At 36.6% G+C, this 26,679-nt stretch overlaps 1 long non-coding RNA gene across 1 annotated transcript in view; it reads right to left on the bottom strand.

Annotated features, from left to right (window-relative positions):
- LOC310910421 overlaps nt 1-26,679 on the bottom strand; it is a 331,268-nt gene that overhangs the window by 194,938 nt on the left and 109,651 nt on the right. The window lies entirely within an intron of this gene.

Genomic DNA, 26,679 nt, shown 5'->3' with positions numbered 1-26,679 from the left:
TCATTCAAGAGGCTCATATTTGAATCCTCTACAAAACACACATAATTGAAGATCTGCAGTGGGGCTGCTTTTGAAGTCGTAGAGCTTGGAATAGATGGGGGCGTGTCGACCACCAATTTTCAAGACAAGCTGACCCACGGGAGAGGTTTAGGTTTCCGGCCAAAGAAGCACAAACTGCTATTTCTTCCAAAACCAGCTCTCTCAAGATTTAGACTAATGGCTTAACCTTTGATTCAGTCTACGTCTCAGTAAAATAGAGAAAATCGATCACATGGTTATTCACATGGTAGAATTAGTTACCAGCACATATGGCTAAGCACCATGAATATAAAGAACATAATTACCTAATCACCAGTCACGATTTAACCCCAGCCAACAGTCAAGTACACTCACTCATTCCTCACCTCCATGGGATCATGGAGAGATTCAGAGGAATAAAAGTTGGTATCACTGTTCCCAGAGAACCCTCTGGCTAGCTGGGCTCTGTTGTGATATGGTGAAGTTTTAGGCAGGACCCCAGGCAGAAGTGTGCTTATTTAGGAGAAGGGAGCGACTCACAATCGGTGGTAAAGAAAGTGTTTATTCAGGGCAGATGCCCAGGTGTTCCAGGCTTGAGTGTGTGTGTGAGTGTGAGGACCAGAGAGCGATTTTGGGTCTCCTCTGCCCTTATGAACAGGGGTGGAACTCAATGGAAATGAAGGGGAGGGACCAAATCAGAGGGGGTGTGACCTTACCATTTAGGGGTGAAAGGGGTGGAGAGAAACTCGAAACTATGGCTGGGCCATCTGGTCTGCCCGGGCTATCAAGAACCTTGGATGTGTTCACAGATAAGATATAATAGATTCTTAACGACTGAAGCCAAGGCTATCGGCATAGAAAAGATGCTGGCCTTGGGTATTGATAACATACAACGGGCAGAGCCAGGCCTATTATGTGACTTAATGACTGTGATCAAGGGAAGCAGGAGTGTGGGGGTAGGAAGGAAACCTTTTACAGAACTTAGGTACAAAGATTATACAAAAATTAAAAAACCCGATTCTATACTACTACAAGGTGGAAAACTGTGGAGTTAAGAAAAAGACAGTTTAATAGAGAAAGCAAAAGCTAGGCCTGCGAGCAAAGAAAACCAAGCAATTAATTAATTCACCGCTTCCCATGGACAAGCAGATATTCAGCCAGGAATGTGGGGCTGGGCACCAGCACATACAGCTGGGCCCCACTACTTATAACAAAGTACCTCCATGCCAAATATCCCCTACTTCCTCTTTCTTCCACCCAGTACATATATTGATTGTGATGCCATATGGCCTGGAACATCCCTTTGGTCACTTTAGACTACTTGTCCTGGCTGTGTCTCCTCCCAGCCTCCCATGCATCCCCAGCTCCCCCACCTGCCATGGCAGCATGGAAAGCACAAAAGGCCTTGGCTCTGTGTGAGCCCTGCTCAGCAGTAACAAAAACATCTCTGTATTATCAACCCTCTGTTCAGCACAAATCCAAAACCCAGTCCCATACCAGCCTCTGTGAGAGATATTAACTCCATCCCAGCTGAAACCAGCATATTACCATATATTATAATACTAAGAAATATTCCTAGTTAAATGAAACCTAAAATATTGTGCCTTTTTTTGATTCTAAGAACAGCTCAATAAAGAATGAGTTGTCAAAGATTTAGAAGATCTTGATAACACTATAGTTGCTTTGTTTTCTTCCCTCTTCTCCTCCTTTCTAGAATATTCAGCCTTAAATTCCACTTTTCCAATCTGATTTTGCACACTTAGAGGAGCTACTGCCAAAATAAGTGCCCTCTGCCTAATATTGATCAGCAGCAACAAGAAAATGGTAAGTCTGGCACTCATGTGGCATATTCCATTACTGATTTGACAGTATCCATCAGATCTGAAACATTACTTAAATATGTCTTTCAGAAATCATATTAAAATAGAATACCATTTAAAATATTTTAATACTCTTTGTGGAAAGCTAATGTGCAAGTGGAGGAAACAATTGAGTATTATATTGGAATTGCTTTTGCAACACTAAGAACAGTGGTCAAACTTGAAATGAGAAATTTATGCTCTTATTTCATAGAAGTCTGTCACAGAAAAGACATCCCACTGCTATATTCATAATCTTGGTCAAACAATCTACAGAAAAAGCAGTTGCTCTCCTAATTTCTGCCATGATTAATTTTAATAAATTATCATAGTCTGCGTAAGCCCCATTCATTCTATCCCTGGTCAGTTCCTCAAAGCTTTACCATAACTCTAATATGTTTTTTTTAAACTTAAACAGACAATAAAGTCAGTCATTTGTTTTACAACATCAATGCTATAACCACTGTCTTCAAATTCTGTTCCAAATACACACATGCTGCCTAGAGAGATCCATTTTTTAGTTATCACAACTTTGGTCTCCCCTTTCTGTGAGCAAATCCAATAAACAAATGATTTAGAAATGAGAATTAATTTAAAAAGAAGACTTGTCACAAGACCAAGACACAATGCAGGGTTTTGAAATAGACTAAATGTGTTTGTTTTTTGGCTTTAACAGGAGTAGCTACACTTGTAATTTCCCAATGATTTTATATTTAAACTTGTTCAGAAAGAGCCAGTGGTTACTCCTCAAGAACTGCTGCTCTGCCAAGGAAATGAAGCAAATCAAACCTTACAAAGGCAGGTGAGTTTTAGAGAATGCAGAGCAAGGGCAACTGGAACCCTCACGTGCAAGTAGAGGTGTGGAAGGTTGACAATGCAGAAAAATCCTGAGATTTTATTTAACCGAGAACTAAATCCATCAGATTCTGTTTGCAAACTGAAAGCATCTTGTTAAAAAACATGACACGTCCAAGGCTTTATGAAAACATTTTCTTGTATTTGCAGCGAGGACAAGTCAAGTTATCTCAGATTACCCTCTGCTGAATGAACCAAGTCATTAAACTGGCATTTGCATTGAAAGGCTTTTCACAGGGTTTTCTGTCAGGCCTTTCAAACAGGGATGAAATGAATGAGGGCCGGCTTACAAATGATGCATTGTTGAATGTATGTGGGAGCAAACAGCCACCATTGTGAGTGCAGGTGGGAAAGAAAAATGAATAGACAAGGAAGCTCATGGAGACCAAGACTCTCATTATTGATGGGGTATGTGCATGTCTTTAATGAAGCTTACCCAATAAAAGATAGATTTTCCCCTTATCCTTCTCTTTAAAAATTAATTATCCTGAAAAATACACAATGGTGAAACATCTCAGATTATACATGCTTTTCTTTCATCATTACAGTACTAATTTAGCTCCAGAAACATCTTTCTAAAAATATTTCACAGCATTTAAGTATTTCAAAACTCTACCTCTTCCAGAATTCCCTCATGGTGTTTTATTCAGATGAGGAAACTGAGGCATGCTACCAACAGGATGGAAGAATGACAACTTAAAATGTAGCACTTTCTAACTTCCATACTTTAGCTTAGGAGTTTAACATCAGCTTTCATTTTATCCTCTCTCAATTAGGATGAAACCACATGCCCTAATGCCAGATGTTTACACAAACAAGAACAAAACCAGAAGCACAGATGCTTCAATACACTGCATACAAAATATTATCTTCCTGTCACAACCTTTTTCTTTGTAAATAGTCTCAAATAGTCTTCTGCCATATTTTTTACAGCTGCTTCATTAGTTTTCTCTCCTGTTGCCTGGTGGCAGCTTTCATCCATGTTTTCCTCACTGAAAAGACACTTCAAGTCTTATTTGAATAGATTTCTTCCCTATTCTGTTGTCTTCCCCCAGCTTTTATTTTACAGTAGAACACAGGCAGTATTTTTGCACTGTTATTTCTGGATCATCTAGTATTACAGTCTCTAAACATTTAATTTTGCAAGTTGTTTGTATTTACAGGGGAAATGCTTAATTGTACTAATTTTCAACTCATAAATTGTATCTTGGCTTCCTAAGAATAGAACTGCTTATTTTACTCCACGTCACCAGAGATTTTACCTGCTGTATAGTTTTCCTCCATGTTAATAACTTTATACAGTGTAGGGCCAGGAACAGAGTCCTGAGGGATTTTAGCAGAAATACTTCTGTAATACCAAGATACATAAGCAACTGCCATCAGAAACCAAAAGTACCATCTTTACTACATCAACTACATCCTGCAAGGAGAAATAAACACTTTACTGAACTTTTACTTCCAGTAGAAGAACCTCCTGATCCTTGAACTTAAAGGTCTAACCCAAAACTGAAGTCAAGAAGAGAGCACAGAGTGTGAATCCCAACTTCACTCCCCTAAGGTCTTTAAAATGCCAGGATTCAGGCATAGCTCTGCACACCTTACATAACTCTTAACTTTGTGTTAATTACAAATCTCATTTGCTGCAGATCATGATGCATTCCAGAGAGATTATGCAAGTCTCATCTGGGACTAATGAGTTAGTGTGAGATTTTGAACCAAAAAGGTTCTAACTTAAAGTAATATCAGATACACTTGGAATTTAATTAAAAATAATAAGCTACCCTGATTATGCTTTTAAAAAATTATTTTACTGATTAGACATAATTGTATTACTTTTTATATTTAAAATGCAAGTCTTAGGTTGAACATTCATCCATTCTTCGTTCTTTTTAATCACTGATACAACACTATCGACCTTCTTCTAGAATTTCCCTAATGATCCAAGATTTAAGCTATAGCAGTGTTACAGATGACTTGTCCAGATAAGTTTTAAAATAGCTGCCAAAAATTCAATCCAAATATCCTTATGGAAATCAAAGATTTAAAATATTCTGCTTCAACAAAGATTATTAGCAAAATGGAAAAGGATTATCAGTTAGCTATATAAATTATTACTTTCCAAAACAAAAATAAGGCATTTTTTCCTTCCTGAATTATTGGTAGTACCACTGGTTCTATGTAGTTAGATTTGTATCTTCTTATATTTCCTTTTTTGCCCAAGACATACATGCTTGTTTAAAAAAAATGAAATATATTCTATTAATATTATACACATATTTTAAACACAAACTTTATACATCATCTTTTTGTCTATTACCCTCAGGAACCTCACTGTGTCATTTTATGTTTCCATTTGTAGTTACTAAAAAAAGTACAGATTATTTATAATAATTTTTTTTTATTTTTAAAGTTTCATTTTCTCCACAAACTTTGTTTTGACCCATGAATCACACTTTTGAAGATCATAAACATAAAACATTCTGAAACATTCCACTCATCAATCCATAGATAACAAAGAACTGAATAGTCCATTTTTTCGTGTGATTCAGCAATTAATAGGAAATAGTAACTATGTTTACATTTTATATTATGAACATCCAAACATTCCAGAACACTTGCTCCTACTTACCAGGAATTTGGAAAATTTTATGACTGCAACTTCATTTCTTTTTCACCTACTTAGTCTTCCTTAATAAGGTTATTTTTTTTTTTTTTTTTTCACATTTGAAATCCAGGGACTGAATTAGCCATATTTTACTTACCACTTAGTCAAGATTAAATTTAGAAATGAGCAATTCCAATAATCTTAAAAATAGGAAGAAGAATAATTGGGCTCCTAACACTGACTTTAGCAGTTACATGATTTCTTTTCATATTCTGGCAGGATGATGATTGCCTTTCTTCTTTTTGACCCTGTGCTCTAGTCCAACACATACATCGTCAGTACCAAAGTCATGATTTTAGAGAGGTTCTGATGTATCTAGAAGACTCACTTTTTCAGCACAATTTCCCTCTATGCTGGGCAGAAATCACAAGTTGTACAGCACCATTCTTCCACAAAAGAGGAACCAAAATACATTAGCACCCCGTGTGCACCTGCTTTGTCAGTGATTCACATCAAGTGTCATTCTCTATTCATTGAGCAGAAAAGAGATCCAGAATATTTGGGACAATTTTCATTTTTCCTCTGGGGTCTTCTGGGTGATCCATTTATTTATAAATGTTGGGGGCAGGGGGCTGTTGAGTTTTTTTGAGAGTTATTTAGCTTTTTACCACTGTTCATTAAATCTCACCTACAAGTCACAGGCAATCTGTTCTCCGAGAAAGCTGTGTTTCACATCCATCAGAACAATTTCTCCTATCACCACTCTCTTGGAAAAGAATTCTTGTAATTACTTAAATATAAAAATTCAAGTGAGGATTGTGTGCTTTCTGGGCGTATATCCTGGCATGATAGGTCTGAAAGTGGAAGCCTATATACAATATCACTATACAGTACACCAATTATTAGAGTAGCCTCTATTCCTGGGAGAAAAATAAAAAACCCCAAAACCTGCCACCACTTCCCACTTTTCCCACAAAACAAGAAATATTGCACAAATTGCAAACAGAAGCCATGCCCTAGATTTATGCTACAACTGTACTGAGCACAAACATGCATCCAAACAAGCCTCTCAGACCTTCCAAACATCCTTCAACCTGATTCCCTGCAAATCCTGTTGGCTAGCCACATTCACCCAAAAGCTACACTCAAAACCAGCCACTTCAGTACACCTAGTTTCAGCCAACACTGTTGGCACCAAGATGTAAACACTACTCTTTTGTCTGTATTGTTCAAGGTCAGTAAGCCTTCAGTAACGTCCTACTTCAAAGAGTGCATGTTTAACACTTTGTAAACCATATGCAATATTTTAATAACCAAATCAGTATCTGATAAAAATAAGCTGAGAAGAAAAAATTAAGTTCCTTTTCATGAAAACACTTCAGAACTTCTAAGCTCTTCAGCTCCAAGCTCATAAATAGCCCTGTTTTGCTTGCCATTGAAATATTATGCATTTCAGATAGACATGACTCACAGATTTTATTATGCCCCTTCAGATGGTGTACACACACATCCCCTTTATCTGTAACCTCTGTGGTCAGGAATTCACTATGAATTATTTGTTTGATACTACAGCTTAAATGAAAAGTGTTATTTCATTACTATGCACAGTCCAGATTTTTTAAAAAAATCTTAAAATCTTTAATATGCATATCATAAGATCTCTAATGTATGCCTCCCACCTCAGAATCACTGGGACCAGCTCAGAAAAAGAGAGATTGAATTACTAAATGAAATGTTGAGCACTCTTGTCAGATTAACAAGCAGCTAAACTAAACTGTGAAGATCCAACAGCACAAGAGTGGTGGTCCTCTTCAACACAAGTTAACATGAAATATATGGAAGTGACACTCAGGAACCCATAAACTTGACAGTAGGTGACAAAAAATAGAAAGGACTTTGTTACCAAGTCTGCCATCTGTTTTTATAGCTTCCTATGTCATTTACATAAGAAGCAGATAAGACATTTAAATCAGAACTTCATAGGATTGCATGTCAGTGATACACCAGGCACTCATCACATTGTTTATATCAGTGACTCACTGTGATGAAGAACCTGGCATCAGGTAAGGGTAGTAAGGCAGAAGTCAAACATCAACAGCTCTTTGTCAGTCCTAGGGCCAAAAGCTATTACCTCCTCCTAGGTGTAACAATCTCTTACAAAGTCTGCATCTCAAAATTAAAAGAGAAAAGAAATGCAAGTTGTCTTTAAAAATGGGTTCATAATTACCTTAGATCAACAAATCATGTATTTAGTAGGTTAGTACTTAGCTGCAAACTGAACATTAACATTGCAGAAACATGCAAGTTCAGTTTTGCTGGAAATTAATCCACTACTGGATTAGCAAATATTTGATTATTTTGTGCAGCTACATAAACTAAAAAACCAAGCATCACCACCATACACACACAAACATGCAAAAAAAGCAACACTAGAAATGTGTAGAAGCAAAAGGAAAAGCAGGCTTGCCCTTCAGCTGCATGTCAGTCTTAGCTCAACTGTGCAAGCACTGTAGTTCACTGCTTTAAGCTGACATAAAACCTGTCAAGTAGCAATCAACCCATTGCTTCTAACGTACCAATTCCTGTGCATCTTTCAGATGCTGGAACAAATCCATCTGAGAGTTAATCAAGCAAACAAAATGTTTTATATGCCACGTCTGCTCCCTAATCTTGTTCAACTAGTGGACACACAGCTCCCCTTATTTGCAGGCTGAATGGCTCACAAGGATACGTTAATTTTCCACTCACTCTCCTTCCGTTTATTTTACCAAAAAGAACCTCAGACAGCACTGAAGAACTCCAACATCAAGCCATTGTGGTGATTCTTGTGAGGAGACACTACACTGAGTTTGCCATAAATACAGGAAAATAGTTTGAAAAGAAAACTAAACAAAATCATAAAAAAACCCACCACAATTTCAACAAAAAGAAGAGCACTTCTTTTATGAACTTCCTTCCTGAGTATTTTGAATATATTTGTCTTTTGAATGGGATGTTTTCAACATTATAAACACTATGGTTCATTATAATTTCCATGATCCGTGCCCCATAATTAACCTCAGTTACATTTCCACTGTACAGGATTGATCATTGTTTTTAGTAAAGAAGCCTGTTGTTATTCAGGATAATATAAGGCTACCTTAGTAACTGAAAATCAGTAATGTCTCTGTATAAAATTTTTCCATCACATTTATGTCATTTGTTTCAAACATTGTTTCATAATTTGTCCTTGTCAGTATCCAAAATGAGACAAGGATCCTTCCAGCTAATATAACAATGCACTTCAGAAGATGAAAACAGCCAGACACCAGCGAATGCACATGGAAGCACAAAGTAGCTGAGTTCTTCTAAACTTTTTTTATCACCATTATTGTTTACTTAGACTTTAGAAAAAAGGATCCAGCCCTTTGTTTCGTATTTTCTATTCTGAACTAAATAAACACATTCACAAGAACATACATCTTATTTCTCTATACCTCCAAAAGTTCAAAACAGTTTAATAGCAAAATTAATAATAAAAAAACCCCATGTTTTAAAATATAAGGTATTTGCTCTGAATTTTGCTTTTAATTCCTATTTTCCAAGGATTCAATGCAGCTGATTCTCTGAGTTCTTCAACTTAAATTCACTACCACAAGTACACCACTTGATATCACTGGGACCAATCAATTGCAAATTCAGTCGCAGCAATTTTGTGGAGGATAAAGTTACCTGCAACATTATACTGTTATGCTACAAGTGGTAAGTTTCTTGTTGATGGAAATGGCCACTTCACTAGCACTCACAGAGAACAGTAGTGCTGAGACTCATTTGCATGCACTAAAAGATGGCAAAGTCATTGGTTTTTGGCCTGCTTAGGTTAAGAGGTTGGGGGGGTTTTATATTTAAACATACAGCTTAAGCCGAGCAATTTGTCACATATTCTGAAATATCAAAATATCAGCATTATGCTCCTTTTCTGCTTAAATTACTATATTTAAAAGAGCAGTTCCCTGTTCTAAGAAAAATGTAGATTAGAATAACTTAGCTGTTTTCTATGATTCTTTGCAGCTTTTATTCTTGAATAAGCAGAAGAGGCAATGTACAGAAGGACCTGGAAATGTCTACATTACACCACTTTCACAGAGTACAAGAGAAAGTAAATTCGTCACATGGGGTCATCTGCCTCATTAGCACTATAGTTTTTCTGGGTTTACTCCATCTGGAGTACAGCTCTTTTCCTATTCTGCAGCATATTACCAATGTCTATATTATGTTGTCAGACATTTGCAGGTGGCTGTCATTGGCATCAGTAGACACAAGCTTTCATCCAAGGGAAACACTGATTTTGATGAACAGCAAATAAACTACATTCTTTGTTCTTAATTTAGCAGACAGGTGTGGCTTTCATCAGCATTCAGTAAGACCTACCTTGCAAAATATAAGCAGAATAAATTTCATAAAAAGAACACATACAAGCTTGTGCTTCATTTATGTACTGGAACAAGCAGAAAAGCAAAGCAATCACCAGAACTACTGCATCCAGCTACAGTGAGATGCTCAACTGGTGCAAACTGCAGCAAGTCCAGCTAAGTCAAAGCAATTATTTGCTCAATGCAGCAGCTTACTGCAGTTGTTAATACGACCATTTATAATGTCTTCTGAAGTTGGTTAATAGTACATTCAAAAAATAGTCAAAGTACAATTAATAGAGTGTGTTTGTTATTTTTTTGTATGTTACACTGGCATTGGTAAAAACTCAGGTCCACCAGCATGGCTGAGAAAGAGGAGCCAAAATGAAAAAGTAGTATATCAGAACTTGCAGATCTGTAAGTACACAGTTGTGGGGTAGACAGGTGAGTCAGGGTAAATGACCTGGTAGAGCCTGAAGTTACTGCTGCCATTTAGAAATCAATCTTTGATCTGAAAGCACTTTTACATTAACTTTTTGAATCCCCCAAAGTATCTACCAAAAAAAGCTTCCTGTATCTCTCCAATTACTGTGTCACAGAGACACAGCCTGACACACAGAAAAATTCCATAAAAGCTCTCAACACTAGACCAGAATGTGACTTGCCCATCTATTGCAGCTAGATAGAACAGGCACTGGACTACAGAAGAGCACTGCCCTCTGGGCAGGAGCAATTAAGCAGGTTGTCAAGGTGGGAGGTACATTATAGAAAAGACTTTGTAAAAGAATATTAATCTAGGTTTGGAACATTTACCATTGTTAAGTGCTTGAGAGGAACTCAAATTTGCCAATATGAATTTTGCCCTGTAAAATCTAATCTGCAAAAGGCATACAAATTCCATCTCTTCTTCACTTCCAAGGGTGGAAGATTGCATTTCTTAACAGCAGAAGACCAGAGTCCAGTGTCACTACTGTATTACAACTGCAACCACATGAAGATTTGTAAATTTGGAGTTTAAATACAGCTTAAAAAACAAAAACAGAAACAAGAACTTATCATTTTTATATGCTGTTTAAGTCATTTACTAAACCTTTCTTAAGCTCTCACAGAGATAACACTTAAGACTTGCAAAGCATAAACTGAAAATCTGACTAGTCTGCTTATATTTTGCATATCAAAAGTCAGTAGTGTCACTCAAATTTCATACATATCTACACACATACAGTATGGAATCACAACATGCCCAGATTATAGCAAGGGTGTGAAATCCATTGCACACAGCAGCCTTGTCAGTGTGCAGATCCCAAGGATTATTTATGACTGCAGAGGCCAACAGCAGAAGGAGATAAAGTGGACTATTTAATCAGGTCAAAAGCAACAGACCTCATTCAATTACACAGATGAACACAACCACCTTTTCCTCGCCTTACACCTTGCTTATTCTTTTTCATGAAATCATATTCTGGGACAATACAGTAGGTTCACTTCATGATACATGCACCAATCATATTTTATTTTTTACAAGTTGGGCTAATCTTTATGAATTTTTCGATAACTTAGCAGTTGCATTAAAGAAGGGGTCTGTACCCAGCATGCCTCCAAACAAAACAGAACCCCACCAAATGACACCCTACACTCAACATTCCCATCCAACTCTTGCTGGCATCAGAAGTCATGGGCAGATGCAATCCATTGCTATATCATGGACTACAGAAGATAATTTATTGCTAATTGCTTCTCTACGCCATGATAACAACAACAAGATCCATCTAGATTTCCATGTTGAAATTCAGGCAATTTCTTGTCTTCCCAACTGGAACATCAGTTCTTCGTTATTGTTTTTTTAGTTTTTACCTTCTCCAAGAGGTAAATTTTGTGGTCAAAAAATGGTGGTAGGAACACAGATTCAGCTAAGAATGGACTATAATAAAGGCAAAGACCACAGGATATAACCTTAAGCTCTTAACAGTTCTTTTAACATTTCCAAAAAACAATCTGATGTACCAGCCCTGGCATTTTACATTTTATTGACACAGTCTAGTCCCAGCATGAAACATCCGTGTACATTTCCCCTTCCGCATACTTGCACTATCCTTATTTTTGGTACTCCCTAACAGTAGACCCAGCAAGTTCTGCCCATCCCAACTCTAGTATACAAAGATTTTAGATGCAAAATGCAGCATGCACCTGATACTTGCTTTGTTATCTGCACTCCCTTCTTTATAGGGGTTGCAAGAAAATGTTGACATGAATCCAGATGAAGAGTGATGCATAGCATTTCCCCCCCCCATCCAAAAATTACTCCTCATTTTCCCAAGGAAGATGAGGGAAGGCTACAGTAACAGCCCACCTAATTAAAGCACAGTTTATACATTGCTCTTGGTACCACCACCAAGAGCAAGAAGACTTCTCGCTGGTTTGTAGAAAGAGTGAGGAAGATGATAAATTTACAGCAAATTTAGCATTGCAGGAACAAGGAACGTATTGCTTTTTTGTCAAGACAAATTTTATTTCTAGACTAAAGGTTTTCTGTCTTCCTTTGAATTATCTCTCTTTTTGGTTTTCCCCATCAACATTGCCCATACCACTACAAGATGCAGAAGAAATCCATTTGCAATGCTTCCCCAAGAAAATTTCTTCACAGGGAAGTCCCTTGCTCTTCTCCCCCTCTCCTAAACACTCATGTCTTTGATTTGGTATCTTCTATTTTAAAGTCTCTAGTAGACATCAACACAGTAGTAGAATTCTAATTTGCATTAACCATCTAGAAGAAAAAAAATTTTAAAAAAATTTTAAAATTATCTATTCCAATTGTTTAACACTACCTTCTCTAGAACCACCACAGTAAAGAACCAGCCTCCCAACTAGGCTGGCAAAAGGAAAAAAAAAAAGCATGAAAAGGGGAACAAGATAAAAAGAAAAAAAAATCCTTGATACAATTGAACACTCAGTAAAATTAACTACTGTGTATTATGAAGTGGGGCTAAAACACCCTGTCTACCTTTAGAGGCTGGCCTAAACAGAACAGAAGAGTAAATACCAAAGTCCTTTCCTGTTTTGACTGTCATATACAGGAGCCATCCTTCTAATCAAATTTCCTTTTTTTTTTTTTTTTTTCTATACTTAATGCAAAATAGGGAAACCAGACCTTGAATCCTATTCATCCAGCTGCTGAGATAATTGAGCAAGGACAGTCAAGTGATGAACAGGAAGCAGTGTCAACAGTTACATTTTGTCCTATGCTATTTATGCAAGGAATAGATATTAGCAAGATGAGCATTTTTCTGTCCTCGTTGGTGGAACAAAAGTGATGTGATGAGAAGTCAATAAGCAACTCATTAGGGTTCATAATATGCTTTAAACAGCATTGCATCAAGCATTATGCACCATTCTTCACATTAATTCAAAGTCCAAGAGAAGGTTTTAATATAAAAGGAAAAAAATATTAAAAAATGGTTGTTCTTAGCAAGCACAGTCTCCACTAATGAATTTGTTGACAAAAGCTTCTATTGGTTTCATTGCTGTTTGTTCTATAGTCAAGTGAGCCAGCTGGACTCTGTTCTGACTCATGCAGCTTCATATCTAATTAAGTTTCATTTATGGAATCAAACTCCAGTGGTTATAACCTTGCTGGAGACAGAGGGTCATTAACTTGCAGAAAAACTTTTAATGTATATGTGTGATAAACAAAAATACCTACTTTTACTGTCACTTTTCAAAGCAAATATGCAGTACTAGGTCATTCAACACAGTCATTCTGGGATCTGAATTATTCCTTAGTAATTATATAGCTCTATATAGCTCTTAGCCAGATATTTATTTTGGCACCATAGCTGGCCCTTGCTTTACATATTCAGCAGTTGTTATTCTGATAATTGAAGAGTTAATGGAAACCATTAATGAAAGAGGTAAAGCTGCATTCATTTTCTGAAATCCTGTGAAAAGGTCCAAGTTTTCAATTCAACAGAAATAAAAAGGTAAAAAATTATATATATTTGTACTATAATCTGTACAAATCAGCTTTCACTTATATTTCTGTACTCAATATTGGAAAAGTAGTTTTAAATTCTAGCTAGAAACTTTCATTGTCCATTTGTGATCACAAGCAAACGAATATATTCCTAATAAAAAAAAGCCTTTTTCCTCAAATGAGTGAGTGAGTATACTTACTAACTTTTTGATTCTCATTCCCAAATTTCTTAGCCAGGAAACAGTAGAAAAATAATTGATAGCTAAATGCGCACATAATTTTCTGTAAAAATAAATTAGTTCTGATATCTCTGAGAGGAAGAAAAGAGGCAGGTAGTAATGAATGGTGAAAAGCCAATGAGATCTCATTTTTAAATAAATGTTATCAAGTTATCCACAGTCTCTGGTGTGCTGCCATTTTCAATATTGCATTGGGAAAATTAAATGATGGACAACTGCAGAGTTCTCAAGTTTCTAGAATTATCAATTAAGGAAGACAGAGGGGGAAAAAAAAAAAAAAAAAAAAGAAAAAATGAGATAAAAAGAAAACCAGGAAAAACAAGTTCACCATGGATTTAACTTAAAGCCTGTTCTAAAGTCTTTTGTCCACAAAATCATTAACTAGGTCAACTATCAAAAATTTTGATTTTTAATAAATTTCAACAGTACTTAAAAAACACACTAAGAGTAATTGCTAAATTGTCATCTTTCCAATGCCCTTGCTGATGAAATTTTTCACAAATAAAATATTTCCCTTCTTTTAATTTCATCTTCAAAATTAAGGTGCCTACACTAAAGCACAAATGTTATAAATTTATCTACAAAGAACTTCAGAGACTTGCTGTTCCAGATTCCTCTTGAAACATCTTGCTAGGTTATTTTACCATCCTTTCCTAACTATGTGTCAAATTAAGAAAAAAAAATATATATAGATAGATATCGGAAGGAATTTTGATAAAGGATAGGTTTCTTTATTATTATTTTTTCATTCCTTCCAGAGTATTAGCTGAAGATCAAATATAATTTGTGGCAATAAGAGGACTTAATCTCAAAACCATATACTTTACATTTTATCAGCATAATCCTTTTATATCCCAGGCTATACATAGACATTAAAGTAATCTACTAATTAATCACAGATTAATGACAACACACATATCTGACTGAGCTGAAAGACCAGCCAATATAGTCACACATTCTTTATCACCTTTTTGCAGTCCGTTCCAAGTAACACAGACTCTTGCTAAGATATAGAGAAGCTAAATATAAAAGTTACATCCTATGACTGACAAGTGAAAATACTACATCCAAATGTATTAATAATTCCTTCTTGATAAGCTTTGGATGAGTCATGCATGATATGTCTTCATGCAAGAAGTATGAACTGAATCTAGAACATGGAGTACACCTGGCTTTTACTTTTTTTTCATTTTTATTCTAATTAATATTATTATCACCATTTCACATAATTTCCTCTGAAGGTAACCTGTCCCTCTCTGGTCTTCATAAATTCCTACAGTTAGATGCAGACTAGACCAAATACCCACTTTATAACTTCAAATAAACAGCTACATCTTATGGTTTAGTGATAACAAATATCCAGGGGCACTAAAAATGTTCTTACAATTGCAACAAAGCTGTTTGTACAAGCGCCAATTTACCTCGCTTCTCTTATGTCTCTGAACAAGTCTCCTTTTTGTTTCATGATTATTCACTTTTATTGCAGGGTCTTCTCTACAAGGTAGGACATTAGGAAAGTACCTTTTTTAATGTATATTTAAACTGTTAGTACTGGTAGCAGCTTACATTTTTTTTAAATGCAATTTTGAACAAACCTTGTCTTAAATCATATACTATGACAACAAAAATCACAAAGCATACCACAGTACAGGTATTAGGGTGAAAAATACATATACTGGCAATGCTAGCAAGAGATTAGCCACAAAAAGGAAAGATGATCTAACTAGAGATAGGGCCTACAAAGATCTGTATTTAATGGCAGAGCTGCTTTGAAGATAATTTAACCATGAACTGACAGTTTGAACTTTGAGAAATTGCTTTAAAGATAGAATCACTGACACCAAGAATAGCCCAGAAATACTCTTGGTACAACAGGGCTCTCGGGAGAGGGCTGTGCTCAGCCCAGACTGCCAGGAGAGCTGCATGGGCTCCTTCTGAGCACCCAGGAACCAAGTGGCTGAGGATTCCAACAACTGCAGCTTGGGAATTTGGCTTAGCTAGATGAGAAGCTAGAAGTGCAGAGGATTCTGTATTTGGGAAGAGACTTGGTCATTATCAACAGCAGAACACATAGGGCTCTGTATTTCAAGAGACCTGTCAGCTGAGAAGGAGGGAGGAATTGCTCAAGGCATTGCCAGAACATGGTCCATCAAAATCACCTGCCATGAGGACTGCTGATTGAGGCCAGGTTCTTCACTAGCTCATTACGTTACAATTGTCAGAAAACTGGCACTAAGTTTTAATCTGTAGTCTCGTATATTATTAACCAAGTGAATAAAGTAGCTGGCAAGGTGAGGCTGAAGCAATTCTTCCAAATTTATTATAGGCCAAGGCACAGTATTACCATTAATGAGCCTATTTCAAGAAGGGACCAGCTGTTGAAGTTGCAATCCTGTAGTATTGAAAGTCAGGTTTTTCCCAGACATTCTGCATTAACGCTGCTGTTGGGGATTCTGCATTCCAGAAACTGTAGAATGATATCATTTCTATTTCCCATCATTTGGACGATAGCAAGTCACCATTTGACACTATTTAGATAACCTAGTCTGAGGTTACTGGTAAGAGAAGGGATAATAATGTGACTTATTGACCAAGTCATCATACACTAAAAATCACTGGATAAGCTTTTTTTAGGAAGGCAATAATATTTCCCTAATTAAGGCATCTTAAATTTCTGATAGTCAGAGTCAACATTCCAAATGAGGAATCCCACAATACTCTGATCTGTTTACACCACCAAGTGAGACAGAAGAATAAATAAGCAACACTGACATCTGTGTGACAAATGTAAACACTTCAAAAGGCTCTTTTTGCCAGCACCAGCAGAGAACCATTGGTGCTTCTGAAGCAGAGAAACCTGTTGCACTCGAAGTAAAATCAAACTCAGCAAGATATAATTAATATTCAAATGCCTTGAGCACAAGCGTAAGGAAACAGAAACAGCATAACCAGCAAGAACTGATAAGTACCGTGTGACATTGTTACACCACTAATTGCATAACCGGCAGCCAGCATTTCTAACCAAGCTAAACATAAATAGAATTAATTGCAAAGGGGTAAACAGAGACTTATTATGGAGTTACACAAATAAGATAGAGTAAGACATGTGAAAGTAACAAAATCAGAAAGGTAACAAAACATGTTAGACAGGAAAGACATTCTGCTGAACTATTTTGGATTTCCTATACACACGGGCAAGACGTTTAGTGAAGCTAAACAATAAGACTATAATTGTCATTTTAGGAAGATCTATTTGCTTTTCTAGCCATTCCCACTGCAGCACTATGATGACACACACATTCTCAACACCAGGACTGTTTTAATGCAGAAATTCCTGAAAAAGTTTGAACTTCTCCATGAAGAAGCACAGCACCAAAAAGCATCAAACTGAATGTAAAAGAAGTAAAGAGAGCTAAGAAATCACTTATTCTGGACTGAAAACATTAATCTTTATTTGTTCCTCCAAATGATCCAGTTTAAAGGAAAAATACACACTCTACTGCCTGACAGATAATAAAGTCCATGATCAGGCTGTGGTAGATCCAGATTCAAAGTGCTCCTTTGTCTCAATCAGACCAGAGATTGCCTGATTCTCTCAGATATCCCAAGCCAATAAACTACTCAATAGACTATGAAAACCCAGACGGTATTCCTCTCAAAGCTGTTAACAAAGAAGTAAAAAAAAACCATGACCAAAAAATCCTCCATCAAAACTTTTTACTTAACCAAAAAGTTTTATAAAAAAAGTTTGTGCAATTTCTAAATGAAAGCACTAAAAAAAAGGTAATTGATTCATAGTGGTTACTCAGTGCAAATGGATAGAACAAAAAGCTTCAGGTCACTTACAGTATGAGTTTTCTTCAACTGAAGCTTCTCTCATCCAAAGCCTGTGCAGTATATTAAGTGTGCTTGATAATTAGTGATATTCAATAAATAGTTATATACTGAGAGATAATTAGGTAGACAGTTTACTCTGATTTTTAATTTAGATGTAGTTAGAATTTAACATCCCTCATAACTACACAAATTAACTTAAATGTGACAAGTCCCTTTCTCATCCTTTACATATACAGTAAGTTTCCAATTACTCCAAAAGAGAATCAGCATTGAAAAGGACTTAGGTGAGAATTAGTACAAAAAGTGGAAAAAGTATCCTTTTATAAAGGATGAAACCATACTGAAATGTGGAAAAAAATTATTTTCTTCCTTTGCTATGATCTAAATTTTATGACCTGGCCCAAACCTACAAAACAATAGAACTTGACAAAATACATCAAGCAGATTGTCAAACCATCTCTCACTCCAGTGAGAGAAATTGGCCTGAGTCCCAACACAAGGATAACTAAGGCAGTGATGCTGCACACATCTACAAGGCTAACTTATGACTTTAAACTTATTAAATCACATTAAACAGACTAGAACACCAAGGGGTTGGTTATTTTCTCCTATGAATTTTGCAAGAAGACACTTTGAGGACCACTTTTAGAATATATTTTTCCAAGGCAAAAGCATCACAGAGTGAACCTACCAAGCCATTGGGGCTGCCAACATCCATGCTCATCTCTCATCAGGTATAGTTTGTAGGGAAACCAATAAGCAGACATTCGTGAAGAAAACCCTTGTGCGCTTCAATGAATATTCATTACATCCTCTAATTTATTATCATGTTTACAGCCAAAACTGCAGAGCAAATTACATTCTACATAAGGTCCCGAGGGGGTTTTCATTTCCACAGCTTGGACTGGTACCAAAATAAAGCACATTTGAGAGAAATTGCAAAGAGAGCCATTAATATTTAATGGGCTACTAACAGCGGTGCTCCTCATGACAAAGTCACAGGGCAGAGGAGGGAAGGATCATTCAGAACTTTGCTCCACAAAATTCTTCTCATTAAGCAAACTGAATTCAAACAGACAAACAGGTGGCTTTCTAAACAAAAACAAACAAACCACAAGAAACTCCCTCCACTAATAACAGAAAAACTAAAACCCTCACACAAAAAAAATCAAAGAGCAACCACTCAGCATTAAGTAGAAATAAACAACAAAAATTGGACCCATGAGACAACAGACAGCGCAAAGGAGATATTAGCTTATTACAGGAGGAGATCAAAATTTGAAATGCAGAGAGAGGAAGCATCATATGGAGAAAACCCCAAATCATCAGTGGCTAGCAAACATAAACAAGTCATAAACATGACAACTCTGAAATTTCCATTTCCTAGCACAGAAAAAGCTTCAACCTGTCTGTCCAAGAGAATAGAATTAAAACATAGGAACAGACAAGTTCCGGCAGCCAGCAGAACTTTTACAGCATTAGCACAGATAATGTAAACTTCTAACATTTCTCTAGTGATTCAGGCAGGATGGCTGCAGCAGCACAGTCACTGCAGATGGCATGACAGATAAGGATACCCACACTGGTCTAGATTCATTTTCAAAACTGAAAGCAGATACAGTAAGGTCACTTAATCCAGTCATTTGGTCTCTTACTGCTCCTCAAAGCCAATAAGGAAATCTAATTACTGTTCCTTTAACACCTGGTAAAGTAATAGTCATGCAAATTTAGTTTTGCTTTCAGATTCCAACTACAGCTCCAATGTATCCTCAGAACACTGATCAACAACTACTGTTCATCACCTACTGGACAACTTCCCTTTCCATAGAAAAATTGTCTTTGTCCCTATTCCATTACGCCTGCACTGGGTATTTAAAATCCTTGATCCTTCTGACTGTCAGACCTTGCAAAAAACAGACTCAGGCATGCTTTTTTCATACCTGTTAAATTCAATCTTCCAATTATTCTATTCAAATTACTTTTGAGATATCATTACCAGTTTTCATCAATAGCTCCTTATCTCTTTCCATCTACTTTTTACCTTTCTGTGGCAAGAATGAGACTGAGAATAGCACAAAACATTCTAAACTGAGTCAATCTGAGTAGCAATTAAGTGAAAATATCTTCTAGGCACAGATCAGAATTCACATCATGTTTCTGTGTTAGATGTTTAATATTTTCTCTAGGTTGCAGTTTTCCAGACTGTATTTTCTTTAGGTAACAACTGCTACAGCTCCCAAGGGACTTAAAAAAGATAGCTACAAAATAAAGACACAGAGGTCAACACCAATTAAGCAATGTCAGTCCTTGTCTTTTTTGTCATACCTTTTTCTGAGAATACAACAAAACCATAACTTGTATGAAAGAGCATTAACCATGAGGGCATTTGTTACATTAACCTTTTCAGTGAAAGGTTCCAAAGCATCATGCTATTTTGTGCTTGAAATGTTCTTTGAGAAGGAATTTAATCTCATAAATGTTTTTATATTCTGATCTAGGTTGGGTTAAAATAACAAAATAAATCCTAAAACAATGTTGAAGTTTTTTAGTCACATTACAGGAGTGTGTTTTATTCTTGAAAATAATTGCTCTTAAAAGAAAACAACATAAATTGCAAAATAAAGGTTGCAAAATCACTTGAAATAATTCAGTTTTAGATTTACATAAAACACCAGGTAGAATCAGAAGTAAAAATCCCATCAATTTTCATCACTGAGTACTAACAGAGACAACTTTATCAGGTCCCCAAAATTCTGGCTTTCAATTTTTGTATTACACTGGCCTTGCATTGAAACTTACTCTTTATTTATCAACTTGGAGGCCATAAGGGCCTTTTACTGAGGCTACTTTTACAGAAAATTCTCAGTTGAACCTGTCCTTTTTCACCCAAACCCCAGAGGTCAGATTGTTTCTCTGGCCAGAGGAACTAATACAGACCAGAGTCTGAAGAGCTCCTAACTCAAGCAGCAACAAGAAAAAACTCAGTTTAAAATACGAAGAAAGATGTTTTTCTTCAGAAGAACTGGGGGTAAATGAGCAATTCTGCCAAGCAGGAATGCTTTAGCATTAACAGACAAGAGGTGACAGACTAAAGTAGTTCATCCCCAGGCACAGGAGATTAAACTCCAAGTTCCCTGGGGTTTATAGACACCAGGCAGTAGAGCTGCTGGTGTTCATTCCAAGTCAGAAAACTTCTTTGCTCCACAGACTTTAAAAGCACATGGTATGGAGCCAATTAAAAGATACAAGAGACTCAAACCTGCAACTCCCCTAAATCATGAGTTGGAGAACAGGTGCACACCTGAGATATTCTCCTGGAGAGAAACAGGTGGCAGTGGACAGACAGCAGCCAGCATGAGAATCAGCATTCAGCTTGTGCTTCCCACATCCAGCCAAAAAATATGAATAATGCAGGAAAATGAGAAAATTCAAGACAGCAGATTAGACCATTCATTTTCAACCTTTTAATTATCTTTCCTTCTAATAATAATTTTTTGGAAGGGGAAAGAACTAGTGAACAAGTACACCCCAGCTTCTCAGCCTCACATAAGTGAGATTCAAGAAACTAAGTTAAATCTTGAGGAATAATCTTTGTGTAAATGCAAAGTTGTGGCGAAGATAAGCTGGTCTCAGTCGAAGAGATATCAGATGTCCTTGGATCTGATTAGAAGATTTTTTTGAGCAAGTTACAAGGAACACGACTTCTGGAAATAAACTAGTTTCCCATTAAAATACTAGTATGTCAAATTCTCAGATAACATATGAGCAGTAAGTTAATATATAGAAAAATAACCCTTCAGAGTAAGAATCTCATTTGCTGGTCACTTTAGATAGGTATAGCACACACAAGGAATATTTGTGTACAAGGCATTGTTCTTGGATGAACAACAAATTCCTGGGAGAGCTACACAAATCTAGGTCAAGGTTGAGAGTTGAAAAAGTGTTTGGAAACAGATAAAGAGTAGAGGTCTTTTCTAGCTCCACATTTCACTGTGATTGAAAACAGTCTGATGTAGCCAGACTGGTGATACACTGAGTAGAATTTGATATTGAATCACAGATAGCTGTGCAGGGAAGGCTCATGGTGTTCAACCCCAGCTGGGTACGTGTGGAGGACAAACTGTGATTAATGCCCAAAGTCAAAGCTGACAGCAGCTATTACAGAGTGGATTACACAGCAACCTAACGTAATATTGCCAGACATCACCCTCAATCAAGCCTCTCTCCTGAACAAAGTGATCAACACTAATCCCATTGCCATGCTATTATATTAGTAGACTCATAAGCTTTCCATTCCCCCACACCATTTAAACGTACAAAGATGATGGCTCCTGGCCATTTGGAACACCAAAAGTTCAGGCTTGCCTGAACATTGCTAAAGGTTCTAAGGATTCATTCTCTTGGAAAAATCTTAGCTAACAATATATCCCTCAACACCTACAGCTGAGAAACCATGCAGATGTCAGCAATGGATGCCCTGAGCCAGCACATACTTGTGCATCAATGTGACAACTGCATTATAAACACTATTTTTTACATCACACATGCTTAAGCAAGCAAAATGATTACAGATTACAGCCACATCAATCAATTGGCTAAATCTAAAAGGAGAATTAATGCAAACAAGCTTTGACAAAGAGATTTTATTCTGAACTCCCAAATGGAAGTTTTATTATTTTGTCTGGTCATATGCCAAAACACGTCACAAAATATATGTAAAACTCACGGAAAATGTTCTGCAGCTAATATTGCCTAATGAGAGCTTGAATCAAATGTACCCAGTTTCCAAATACAAAATATCTATAGCTCACAGACTTGTTTTGCTGATTTTTTTCTCTTTTGTTTTTAACCACAAGATTACCATTTCATTTACATTTAAGAACACTACAGAAGCAGCATTTACTAAGATCAAAATCTTTCCCTTGTTTTTCTTCAGTTGTTTAGGCCACAATTAGGAATAAATAGACTTAGAGCCTGGAATTCTTTTATTTTTTTTCCTACTTTTCAGATTTTTTTGGCTTTTGAAATCACCCAGTGAAAATTAGAAAATTAAATTTAGAATGATTTTTGTGATGTATTTTAGAAAGAAAAAGGGGGAGCTTAATACCAAACAGTTAATAGGTGTCACACTAGACATTTGTGCTCATATCTTTACAAAATCAATTGCAAGACACCAGTTGGCCTGCATATGAGGATCAATTTAGAATCATTTAACTTTATTAGGTTAGACAACTAAATTTTCCAACATACTTTAGCTAATCAATTTAAGGAAATATCTGCTGCCATAAATATGATTCACCATACTCTAAAATTAGATGTGTAAAAGATGTAAATGGCATAAATTATTTGAGAAAAACAATCTTTTTCTTCCTTGACTCTATAGGAATAGGAGAAGGGATAGCACTACAGTTTAGACTAGATGCTAAACATTGAACTAGACATTAAATGCCACAAATCACACCCCATACAGTAATGATTTCAGTACTGATTGTCAGCTTCAGTCTTCAGACCTTCTGCATCACAACCACCATGGCATATGTGTATAATATCAACCACAGGGTTAAAGTAGTTCAGCCACATAAGCAAGGTACAGTGAGTTTGAAATGAACCTAACGGAAGTAAACAGCTTAAGTAACTGGCACTTATTTCAAAGATTTATCCCTAACTGCATTAAGGAAAACAGTGAGAGGCATTAGCACACTCTCTGCCATAAGTACGTTAGAAAAACCCTTGTGATGCAGTACCAGCTGTGCTGAACATGCACTGAAATCAGTCCTTTACAGTGTAGTTACTCCATAACATCATCACCAGGCACAAGAACCTCTTTATCACAGCAATTTATCAGCTTCCAACAGACCCCTCCTTCCCAAGACAGCAAAGCCCAGAGCCCAAACTGCTGCCAAGTGCACAAGCACCTGCCTCAGCTGAGCTCTCCAAGGCAGGCTCAGCCCTCGTTCAGGCTGAGAGTCAGTTTGCCAAATGGATCCTGACATCTTGCCAGAGGGGAGGGCTCCTACATGCTCGCTTACATGCCATCTCTTCTCCCACATCTGCAAAACCTGCAGCTACCCTAATGTCTCCAGCTGCTCCTACCTTTACTCCTCTCACCAGCACTCCAGCACCCAGAGGGTACCTGCTACGTCTGAACACATTTAATCAGAGCAAACTCACTTCAAGATGCTGCGAACAAAAAGGCATTCAAAACTCATTGATATACAACAGAAATTGGATCATCATTATGAAATGGGAGAAGAGCTAGGAATTACAGGAGTCTGCTACTCCTACTGTCACACTACCTCCACTCCTTGAAGTAAAAGTCCCTGGGACTTTTATACCACTTCTACCACTATTTTTAGAGCCTATGATAGCTGGATAACTTAAAAACCCTGATAAAGGCTAGATATCATTTTAACACAGTCCTGCCAGTATGCTGTAAGCTATCCAAACTTAAGTTCTTCTTGTTAGTTTCCCTTAATTTATTACAAGGCAGTCTCTACTGGTTTGAGACCCTTACAGTTCAGGGTTTCCTAGCCATTCACTGTGTTTCCCAGAACAGTTTCCACAAGCATTCCCACATTCACATCAACAGTATGACATGGGAAAAAATAGAAGATACTGTTCCACAGATTAAGAGAATACCTGGTAAAGATCTGCTATTCCAATTCATTATATTGATAATATTAGAGTTTTAAATCCTTAAAATTTTAACAATGAATGGCAGGACACAGCATTTAGTTTATTCAGACTATGATGAATGTTGGCCCACTCTCACTTCCCATGTCACAAGAGAGTGAGTTTGCTGCTGATGTGTGGCTAGGATGGAGACCACCACAGCAGCACTCCAGTTGCTTTCTCTGCCTTCAGCAGTCCAGAAAGGAATTTCTATAAATTTGCATTGATTAGGCTAAAAGACTTGCTTGGACAGACTTTCCTCAGCTGTCAAGCATGGATGGGTATAAATATTTATGAGGCCAGAAAAGCATATAAAAAAAACCTAGTGGAGCTGTGAGACAAGCTTAAACAATGCCATTTACAACCTATTAACATAGGCTATGCTGTCTTTCTCAACTCAGCAGGTACAAAAAGCTACAAGAACCAGTATATTTCACCGTGGTGCAACAAAAGCATCAGAGAAAGTTAATATTAGTTACATAAGCATGCATATCCTTACTGGAAGGTTTAAAACACGTGTAAGTAGAGACATTGCCCCAAGGCATTTCATTTTGTTTCAGTAGAGTCAAAAATGGCACTGCAACTATACTTGTGTTCTTTATATGAAGAGTTCCAGCAGCTGGTGCTTGAAAATTATTCAAAAGTTGTATGTAATAAGAACCGTGTTTGAGGGGGATTTTGTTATTTTATGGAGTCCTGAATACCTTGCTAAGGAATACACAGTTAGTAGCCTGGTTTTCTTCCAGAAATTTCCCAGACTTGGCAGAATATTCAAACAGGAACACAAACAGGTTTCACCCATGCTCTAAATCTGATCCATTTCAAAAAGAAAACCTGAATATATTTAGGGCACACAAGTATTAAAGATTACAAGTAAGTTTTTAAAAAACCATATATAGGTATTATATGAGAAAATTTAAGGTGAAAAAGATCAAGTCATTTGGGATTCTAATTGGACCATACATCAACTATCTAAATTAAAGGGAATATCAGAGACCATAAAGAACCCTTTCTAGTAATTTCAAGAATCAAGCAAACAGTTTCAGATCAAATTAATTTTTTCTCAATATGAGATTAAACCTAGTTAAACTTTTAAAAATAAGATTTTCCTGTGTTTCTGAAAAGGATTTTAAAAAAATCAGAATGTTTCATATAAAAAAAAAGAACACTCATGTACATTTGAGACCACTGGACCAACATCATCAAAATAGTCTTAAGTGTGTTTGCTTTCCACTTAAGAAACTAGAGTAAACATGGTGAAATAGTGTGCTACCGTGGAACTTCCCTTTTATTACATACAAGTTTTGGCTGGTTTTCTAAATAGTTACTTTAAAATAACAAAACTTTTCACATCATCTAATTTCAGTGTTCTCTCACTCCCATCGGTATAATAAATTTTAGTGTCACAGTAGCACCACATTGTTCAACCCTGAGGAATTTTGGGAAACAGGCCTTGCATGAAAAATACTTCACACAGTATGTTACACTAACTTCACCAGCTCCTGCTTAGCTTGCAAAAATGTATGGAAAATAGCACACAGTACTGTGGCTGCTGAAGTCAAAGTATTCTTTCACAAAAAAAAAAAAAAAAAATCCATTTGATTCCCTCACCCTAAATGTTTTTGATTCTCCAGCAGTCTCAGTTCTATGGGATTATTACAGAGATGCAGAGTAGCTGCTTCCTTAACCTTCCTAGCTCAGCTGGTTTCATGACTTTTTTGGATGCTGATACCCTAACAAAATACAGCAACCATCAGAGATTATCCACCTACCAATTATAAGTAAACCCAGCTCTTATTTTCATCAAATATTAGAAGCAGATGAGCTTGAGGGATTATTCTCTCCATTGACCAAAGCATTAGAGAGTATGCCAGAAAAAAGTACTATCTTAAAATCACCTAAGTAAGCTAGGCTGATGTGAAGGTTCTCTGCTACAGCACTTTATCAAGATTGAAAATATTCAAAACACATACTTGGAGTGGGAAATCAACAGCCGGGATTTTTCCCTCTAAGTTGCAGCCACATATTTAATTAAGAGGGAAGTAGTCAATTAAAAATTAAAATAAAATTAAAAATAAAATGGAAGTGAAAATCCGATCTTTGCCACTTAAAAAAAAGTAAACCCAAAGTATTACACAGCTTGGAGAAAAACATCTTCCATCCACACATTACAAAAACAGATGTGAAGTGATCATTAGGTCAAGCACTCAAATCAGACAGAGACACTATTAAT

The sequence above is a fragment of the Zosterops lateralis genome, assembly GCF_965231275.1.
Source record: "Zosterops lateralis genome assembly, chromosome: 6".
In the NCBI taxonomy this organism is placed as follows: Eukaryota; Metazoa; Chordata; class Aves; order Passeriformes; family Zosteropidae; genus Zosterops; species Zosterops lateralis.
The sequence above is the reverse complement of the archived record's forward strand: the minus strand, read 5'-3'. Positions and strand labels throughout refer to the sequence as shown.